Source organism: Coffea arabica, chromosome 2c (genome assembly GCF_036785885.1).
Source record: "Coffea arabica cultivar ET-39 chromosome 2c, Coffea Arabica ET-39 HiFi, whole genome shotgun sequence".
In the NCBI taxonomy this organism is placed as follows: Eukaryota; Viridiplantae; Streptophyta; class Magnoliopsida; order Gentianales; family Rubiaceae; genus Coffea; species Coffea arabica.
In genome coordinates, this window is record NC_092312.1 from 34,244,625 (window position 1) to 34,254,437 (window position 9,813).

At 28.7% G+C, this 9,813-nt stretch overlaps 1 long non-coding RNA gene across 1 annotated transcript; it reads left to right on the plus strand.

Annotated features, from left to right (window-relative positions):
• Positions 1–5,064: 5,064 nt before the first annotated feature.
• On the plus strand, positions 5,065–6,346 carry LOC140035918 (uncharacterized). Its single transcript, XR_011839813.1, has 3 exons — positions 5,065–5,145; positions 5,360–5,672; positions 5,913–6,346. It is a non-coding gene; the product is annotated as an uncharacterized lncRNA (long non-coding RNA).
• The last annotated feature ends 3,467 nt before the right edge of the window (positions 6,347–9,813 follow it).

Sequence of the window (9,813 nt, forward strand, 5' to 3'; positions counted from 1 at the left end):
CTCGCAAGAGGGTGAACAAAATTTTTGGTTAAGCCTGTGATACAATCACACAAATTCTGCTACTTTTTCTGGCTTACCAGCTTATAGGCCTCGCAAGAGGGTGAACAAAATTTTTGGTTAAGCCTGTGATACAATTACACAAATTTATAAGATAAGAATTGATTAGTGCAACCATAAATACAAGAGAAAATACTTATAATTATTTTATCAGCCAGTATAATAAGCTTATTTAACAAATTTTTTTGCAATGAGTTCCAACATAATTTAGTCAACATAAGTGATTCAAGACTTGATTGATCCCTATAAAATCCATAATTGCTAATCCACCTTAATAAATATTACTTCACAAATCTTTGCATGTTTAAGAAGGTAAGTTTTAACTACGTTGAAACCTTGCTTAAAAAAAACTACATTGAAACCTTCATATTCCCAATTTATAGTTCATGGCATATACTGATGAGCACATCAGTACAATCTGTAGAAGTAAGAGTTCACAAAACATTAGATGGTTTTGCTGTCTTGAAGTTCACCTATTTTTTTGGTCAATATAAAACCCAATAAGAGATTTCATTTCTTATTTCTGTTCTGTAATACATGCTGCTCCACCTTCTTCCTACTAAATCAATTGCCATTTGCAATTGATTTTCACAATTGCCATTTGCATTAACTATTAAAGCGAAAACTAAATCAATGGAAATATTAGTACCAAAGACAGAACCGCGTGGGGTGGGAAAGGGCAACGGCCCCCAAGATTTTTGCAAATCTCATTTGTCCCTCTATAAATTTGAAAAATTATATTTTTATTATGAATTTAACTTTAAGAAATTATTATCATATTATTTACTTGCACCTCCAAGCTTGAGAATGTGGTAAAGTTTCAAAAATACTTGCAAATCGAAGTGTAAAAGAGTCTAATGAAGTCAAACACTAATCTTGTCTATTTATTTAAAGGGCTTAAAATATTGAACCAAGCTTGATTAAATATTACACATAATTTTCAAATATTACTTTATGTGAGTCAAGCTTGTTTTGGATTTAAAATTTTACATGATACGATATGCTATTTATGTTTTGTTTGATTAATTGGGGACACAAACTCAAATGAGCTCTTTGCAATTCGAATATTGAATAGTTTGGTTTCTCTTTCAATTGATTTGCAATTATAAAGTTCTAATATAAAAAATTCTTTTGATATTAAGTTCGTTCCCTCTAAAATTATATATTAATTTTCACCCCTTTCCCAAATTAGAAATCCTGGTTCCGTTATTGACCACTACCACTATTGTTAGACATGTTTTAATAAACGCAAGCAAGAATCTAACCAAGAAACAGATTAAATTGACACGACAATCCAATGTACAGCTCATTTCAGCCCGTTACATAAATCAAGCCTAGTCATGGCCATTGAGACGGGCACAAAACTCAAGAAACAGCTTAAATTGACACTAAAATCCAATAAATAGCACATTCTAGCCCGTTAGATGAATTAAGCCTAGTGGTTGTCAAAAAAAAAAAAAGCCTAGTCTTGGCCATTGAGAGGGGCATATAAATTAACCATCGAATGACAAATACACTTAAAACAATAAGCAATGAACAATAACTTGCACATAGAAAGTACGTTTAAGCTGAACTCCGCCACAACGCCTCTCTTTGAGAGATCAAATATTATATGGAATTTTTTTTCCAGTAACAATTTGGCATAAAAATGCTTTCAGATAACAATTTAGCATATAAATGCATGGTCGGCAAGATTACGTATATAAATTCGTACGTAAATTGTATATACACTAGCATTTATATTTCAATTCAAAACAATACTTATATACTATAGTATAGAATAAAGTATATGAAAAAGGCAAAAAAATTATAAAAGTGTATGTTTAACATGTTAAAAAAAATTTATTTCGTAAATACAAAATGGACTTTCTTAATTTTAATATCTTAAATAAGTTGAAACCAAATTTTGTTAACCTATTGTTTTGTCAATAGATGATAACAATTTGAATAAAATAATTTAATTTATAACCATTTACATGATAGAGCAATTGTAAACTTATTTATCAATATATCATGTCATACCTATATATCAAAATTTTTAACATTAAAAATATAAAGTATAATTAATTCATTTTCCTCAATTTTAGAAAATTATTTCTCCTATCTTGTAATCCTAAAATTGTTGAGTGCTCATAGAATAATATTCTTCATAAACTTTAATACAAATTTAAAATAATCTTAGTAAGATGTGTTTTTAAAATTTTCAAAATAATTAAAGACTGTCATCCTTTCCATTCCCTTTTACCTGCTAACAAGCTATTTGCTGCATTCTATAACTTTCAAATCTTTTATCACAGTGCCATCCTTCCTGTCATATCTCCACAATCTCATCCTTTCTTCTCCCCTCTCTTCATTCAATCTTGTAACAGTTCACCTTCCTTTTTTGATTTTTCCCGCCACTCTTTAACTCTTCGTTATTGTCTTTCCCTCGTCTATAGCTAGCCTCTAGTTTTCTATCACTGCCACCCAATTTCCTACTATTTTCCCTTCACCAATCTCCCAAACCCTTTAAATCCATAATTTTTTTTAGGCTAGTATTACTTTGTGTTTTATTCAATGATTTCAAAATTTAGGATTCACAAATGGCACCATTATTGATATTTTAAATCCATGACCAATGAATATTATTTTCTTTTTTTTTCTATATAATTTGTCCTTTCAATTAGGATTACTAAGTTGAAGGGTAAAATATTATTATTTACTTTTTTACTTTTAGTAGGGTTGGTGATTTTTCCTCTTTATTTACCCTCATTAATAGACTTCAAATCAAATTCCTATATAAGGGGGTCACTTCTTACTTTTAAATTCAAAACACATGAATGGATATATAACAATTTAAAAATTTTAAAATTCTATTAAAAAAAAAGAATGAGGAGTTGTAAGCATTCTGATTTAACCATCCTAAAAACCCACCCTACAATACATATAGACATAGATATTTAAAAGTTACAGAACTAAAAATATGGATAAATTTACTTTATGTTTCAAAGATTGTGCTATATTTATATGAATTTTAAACTTACTTTGTGTATGATACATTAAATTTATTAAAATTTTATTACTCAAATTTATTATAGTGTGTATGATACGTTATTATTAAATTTATTATTAAATTTACTTAAATTTTGTGTATGATACATTAAATATATTAATATTTTATTATTTTATTACTTAAATATGTATAATTTTCTAGTTATTATGATGTACACTGCTCTTATTTTGTATATAATTCAAAAGTATGTCATTATCCTTATTCAAATTTTAATTTTTTTCAAAAATTGAAATATAATTCATGAAGTATAATACGTTAAAAGTTTATTACATGCTTTATACGGTGAATTGAAAGGTACAAGTGTTTTTTAGAATATTTTTAAACTAATATATATATATATATATATATATATGAACATGTATTAAATAGGTATAATACGAGTATTTATTAACTATACTTAAGAATGATGTCCATTATGATTATAATATGAGATGGGCATAGTTAATATGGATAAATTTACTTTATGTTTCAAAGATTGTGCTATATTTATATGAATTTTAAACTTACTTTGTGTATGATACATTAAATTTATTAAAATTTTATTACTCAAATTTATTATAGTGTGTATGATACGTTATTATTAAATTTATTATTAAATTTACTTAAATTTTGTGTATGATACATTAAATATATTAATATTTTATTATTTTATTACTTAAATATGTATAATTTTCTAGTTATTATGATGTACACTGCTCTTATTTTGTATATAATTCAAAAGTATGTCATTATCCTTATTCAAATTTTAATTTTTTTCAAAAATTGAAATATAATTCATGAAGTATAATACGTTAAAAGTTTATTACATGCTTTATACGGTGAATTGAAAGGTAAAAGTGTTTTTTAGAATATTTTTAAACTAATATATATATATGAACATGTATTAAATAGGTATAATACGAGTATTTATTAACTATACTTAAGAATGATGTCCATTATGATTATAATATGAGATGGGCATATTTAATGTATATTTCGTTATCCTGACGTGCAATACTAACTTTTAAGTCAGAGAAGCAACTTTCACGGGAATCGTGAGTTTCGGAACAATTGAACACAATTTTGTATGTTTGGATACAGAATAATGCCAATTACTCTTTGTTCTTTTTTACAACATAGTATAAAAGTTCTATGGTTCCATCTACATAAGAAGGCAAAAGGGTGAAGAGAACATTCGATAAATTAAGCCAAAACTGTTTAAGTGCAAAAATACAATTTAAAAACATTAGGGTGAGCAAAGTCTGAGAAAAGTTTTCCAAAATTTTTGGTTATTTTAGTTGCAATTTTTGTAGAAATGTATTGCCTTCCTCATGGCTACTCCTCCGTGATCAATCATGTGGACTGAAGTTAGTATGCTTCTCCACCATGATGATGAATTATTGGTCGTATTCTTTCCTTGAATTTATAAATAATTATCTGGCTTCCTATTTATCTTTTTAAATAGGGGAAAATTTTAAGCTTTGTATTTGCTTGATTGGTTTTTTATTTTACCATATACACCTGATTGTGAAATTTGAAATGTGAGTTGGAACTTTGTACGCCCAAATGAAGCTTTTACTAATTTGTCCTACATACCAAGTAGTTGGTCATGTCTAACATAAAATTTTTCATGAAGCGAGTACTTGCAAATAAATTAGATATATAGTAATTCTAATCGGATAATATTCTAAATACTCTTTGCATCCCCAGTATTCGAATAGGATAATATTTCTCAAAATATTGCTAAAAAAATTTTAAAAGAAAATCGGAAAAATAAGGGAGGTGGTGGATCTTTTCTTCATTTAGGGGTGCCGATTTTGGCAAAATCAACAAAAATCGGCACCGCTTATATGCAGCTACTAAACACCTTTCTTTATTATTATTATTTTTGAACATTTTTAGAAATGTTTATTTTTTAGAAACTAAGGGCCGCATGTACTGCATGCAGCCCCCTATTTTACAATAGCCCTAATTCCTTATCTTGAGGGTGTGAAATCATTAATCTTTCAAATGTCGACAAACCCTTGATTAACTTTTTCATTTAGCCATATGAGAAGGTACCAATTTTCCTACATTTTTAATACACTATTCACTAGCATTCTGACAATGCAATGCACTGATTTATATTTCAATTCAAAACAATACTTATATATTATAGTATAGGATAAAGTATAGGGAAAATGGTCAATTTAGTCCCTAAACTTTTTTTTCCGTCGATTTCATCTTTATATATTATTTGTAGCTAATTTGATCCTTAAACTTATATTTCAGTTCCAATCAAAGAACTCAGCGGCGGAGCCACCATATAATTTCCTTCAAACTCCTAATTGAGCAACCTAAAGGGGTATTTTAGGGATTTCGATGGTGGGGCTGTAATAAAAATTAACCGACGGATAAGTTTTGTGAGAAATATCCAAAACCCAAAACAAAAACAAAAAATTTTTCAAAGCTGCCAAGCGGTGCTGGTGGGGTTATGCTGTTTTTGTATCTGGGAGGAAATGATTTCCAAGGTGTTTACCACCTTATATGTCTGATTTGTGTCCAAGCTTGGTGGAGTTGGTGTTGTCCTGCAATAATTTGTCAGGTAATGTCCCTGAAAGCTTTGGTGCATGCTCTGTTTTGGAACTATTTTATAGCTCAAACAATAAATTTTCTGGTGAATTACCTGTTGATACCCTTGTGAAGATGAGTAACTTGAAGAATTTGTCCTTGTTATTCAATATTTTCATTGTTTCTTTGCATGAATCTTTGTCCAAGATGGTCAGTTTGGAGACTTTGGATGTGAGTTCTAACAATCTAAGGTGATTCATTTGGGATTTGTCAGGACCCAGGAACAATTTGCAAGTGTTGTGTCTTCAGAATAATTTGCTCACCGGTTCAATACCAGAGAGTCTGAGTAATTGTTTCAAGTTGGAATCCCTTGATCTCAGTTTTAACTTCTTGACTGGGACAATCCCATCTAGCTTGGGATCATATCTCAGCGTCGTGATTTGATTGCTTCGTTAAATCAGCTTTACGGAGAAATCCCACAAGAGCTAATGTACTTGCTTAGAGAATCTGATTCTTGATTTCAATGATCTGAATGGATCAACCCCTGTTAGTCTCAACAATTGTACGAATTTGAATTAGATTTCACTCTGAAATAACCAGTTGAGTGGTCAAATCTTGTGATTTTTAAGCTCGGAAACAACTCGTTGTCTTGGAATATTCCTGCAGAATTAGAGGATTGCCGTAGCTTGCTTTGGTTGGATCTTAATACCAATTTTCTTAATGGGACTATCCCTCCCAGTCTATCCAAACAAGTTGGCAATATTGTTGCTGCACGGCTTACAGGGAAGTGGTATGTGTACATCAAGAATGATGGAAGCAAGCAGTGCCATGGAGCAGGGAATTTGCTAGAATTTTAAGCAGTGCCATGGAGCATGGAAGCAGCCCCACCAGCACCGCTTGGCAGCTTTGAAAAATTTTTTATAAATCATTTTGAAAAATTTAATACAAACCATTTTGTAAATCATTACAAAATAATTTTTTTTTAACATGTTAAACATGCACTTCTTTGTTTTTTTTTGCCTTTTTCATAGACTATATCTTCTACTATAATATATAAGTTTTGTTTTGAATTGAAATACAATCCGTACATTACACGGGTCAGAATATATAAGTTTTGTTTTGAATTGAAATACAATCGGTACTATTATTTTGTCAATATATGATAACAATTTGAATAAAATAATTTAATTTATAATGATTTACATGATAGAGCCATTGTAAACTTATTTATCAACATATCATGTTATACCTATTTATCAAAAATTTTAACTTAAAAAATATAAAGTATAACTAATTCATTTTCCTCAATTTTAGAAAATTATTTCTTCCATCTTGTAATCCTAAAATTGTTGAGTGCTTATAGAATAATATTCTTCATAAAGTTTAATATAGATTGAAAATAATCTTTGTAAGATGTATTTGTATAATTTTCAAAATTGTTAAAGACTATCATCCTTTTCATCCTCTTTTACCTGCTAACTGACTATCTGCTGTCTTCTATGACTTTCAAACCTTTTATCACAGTGTCATTCTTTCTGTCATATTCCCACAATTTCATCCTTTCCTCTTCCCTTTCTTCTCCCATCTTATAATAGTTCACCTTCTTTTTTCGATTTTTTCCACCACTCTTTAACTCCTCGTTATTGTCTTCCCTAGCATATAGCTAGCCTCTAGTTTTCTATCATTGCCACCCAATTTTCTATTATTTTCCCTTCACCATTCTCCCAAACCCTTTAAATCCATAATTTGGTTTTTTAGACTAATAGTACTTTGTTTTTATTCAGTGATTTCATAATTTAGGATTCACAAATAATACCATTATTGATATTTTAAATCCAAGACCAATGAATATTATTTTCTTTTTGTTTTCTATATAATTTGCCCTTTTAGTTAGGATTACTAAGTTGAAAAGTAAAATATTATTATTTACTTTTTTACTTTTAGTAGGGTTGGTGATTTTTCCTCTTTATTTACCCTCACATTGATAGATTTCAAATCAAAATCCTATATAAGTAGACCACTTCTTACTTTTAAATTCAAAAGACATGAAAGAATATATAACAATTTAAAAATTCAAAATTCTATATATAAAAAAAAAAAATGAGGAGTTACAAACATTCTGATATAATCATCATAAAAATCCTCCCAACAATACATATAGACACAGATGACTTAAAATTTTGAATTTGTTTAGTCAAATTTTAGATTCATCCAAAATCATCTCTTCCGGACAAAATGGTCACATGATTCCGTCCAGCCTTGCGTTAAATTTCTGCTGAATCATCCAACCAATAGTTGTTTTGACTGGTTGTTCAAACGGTCTAATTCTATGGGATAGTCTTTTTTTTTTTTTTTTTTTTTTTTTTGCAACAAACGACCAAAAGTTTAGTCAAGTATGGGTGCTTTACTGCTTTAGTTAGACGTACTTGTCAAATTGGATATTTCTACGAAATAATTAAATATTATGAATGTATATCACATTTATCTCATCCTCTAAATAGTAACAAACTGTTCAGGGGTGGATTTACACTGGGACACTGAGGGCCCCCTTAAATTTCTATAATACCCATTAAAATTTGATATAATTTCAAGTGTGCCCCCAGAGTTTTCTATATTCATTAATTTATATACTCCTAAAGTTGTTTTTGATTTTACATGTTATTACAGCTACCATAAAAAGAGATTTTTCAGTTATGAATATAGTGAAAAATTAGTTACGAAATAGAATGGAAGACACTTGAATGAATGATTGTTTAGTTACTTTTATTGAGAAAAATATATTTCGTGAAGTTCAAAATGAAAAGATTGTAAACCGTTATCAAAATATAAAAACTCGTCATGAACAATTGTAAATGGTTTAACTTGCTTTTTGAAATAAAATTATTATTACATTAATAACTTTGAATTCATCTTTTTATGTTTTTCATGGAATATATGCATCATTTGTACTTGTTGGTGAAAATTTTTTTTCTTAAAAAACTAGAAAAAGAGAGTGTAAAAAATTTTAGAGTTATTTTTGCCCCCACTAAAAATTTTTTCTGACTCCGCCACTGAAACTGTTCACGTTTTTTAAAGTTCATGACTTTTAAGGTGATACAAATTATTTGACTTTCAATAAAACTATCACGACTTTTAATAAAATTGGCATGACCATGAATAAAACGATGAGGACTTACAAGAAAATGTTATTACCATTTTGAAGATGTTTTTGATGTACTTTGAATTCCCTTGTAAATAAGGATAAACCCTCTTGTATCAAAGTAATAGAAAGTTAAAATTTCATAAGAATAGTTCTTTTGTTACCTTTTTTGTCTCCTGAACTGTTTAAATTTTTTTGTTTTTCTTAACATACTATTCACATCATAAAGAACTCAAATCCTATATCAAATTAGTCTTAATTTTATAACAGACATTCTTTATTTCTTTTTGTCATATTGGACATTCACTTGCCTCGATTATTTCACTTTCAAGTTTCATCCCCTCGGCCAGAGAGCCTGACTAATTTGTAAACCATGTCAATGACAAAGGGATCGACAAATGGTAGGCGCAGTCCCAATACAGCGTCGTATCCGCTGAAGGATTAGGCTCATCGTGAGTTTCCGTGTCGTAGTTGTGGGTCGCGCAGCAAACTTTTCTCCAAGATCTGTTTTTTTTTCGTCGGTTCGAAAGATAATACATTAAATTAAACAGTTTCTAGAACTAAATTCAATTAAATTAATCATTACGTTACATTAAATTAAACAAAGGATTGGGCTCTTCGCAACCGTTTGCGTGTCGTAGTTGTGGAGCTCGGAATAGATTCTTCCCCAACATCATTTTTTATTGGTACGAAAGATAATCATTACATTAAATTAAATAGAGTGTCTAAAACTAAATTAAATTAAATTCATCACAAGAATTTTGTACATGCGTTAGCATGATCTTTTTTGATTTATTGCAAATTTATATAAATATAAATAATTTAAATACAAAAAAACAACAATCCTACATGTTCATCTATATTAACTTTAAAACATTAATGTGTTCTAAATTTTCAATTATTTATGAATTTTTAAAAATGTGTTATTATATGATATTATACATCAAATCATGTACCTTATATCAAAATTTTGGTAGATATTCTTTCTTTTTACAAATATTCTTTTTGATAATATAGATTTTTATAATGACCATAA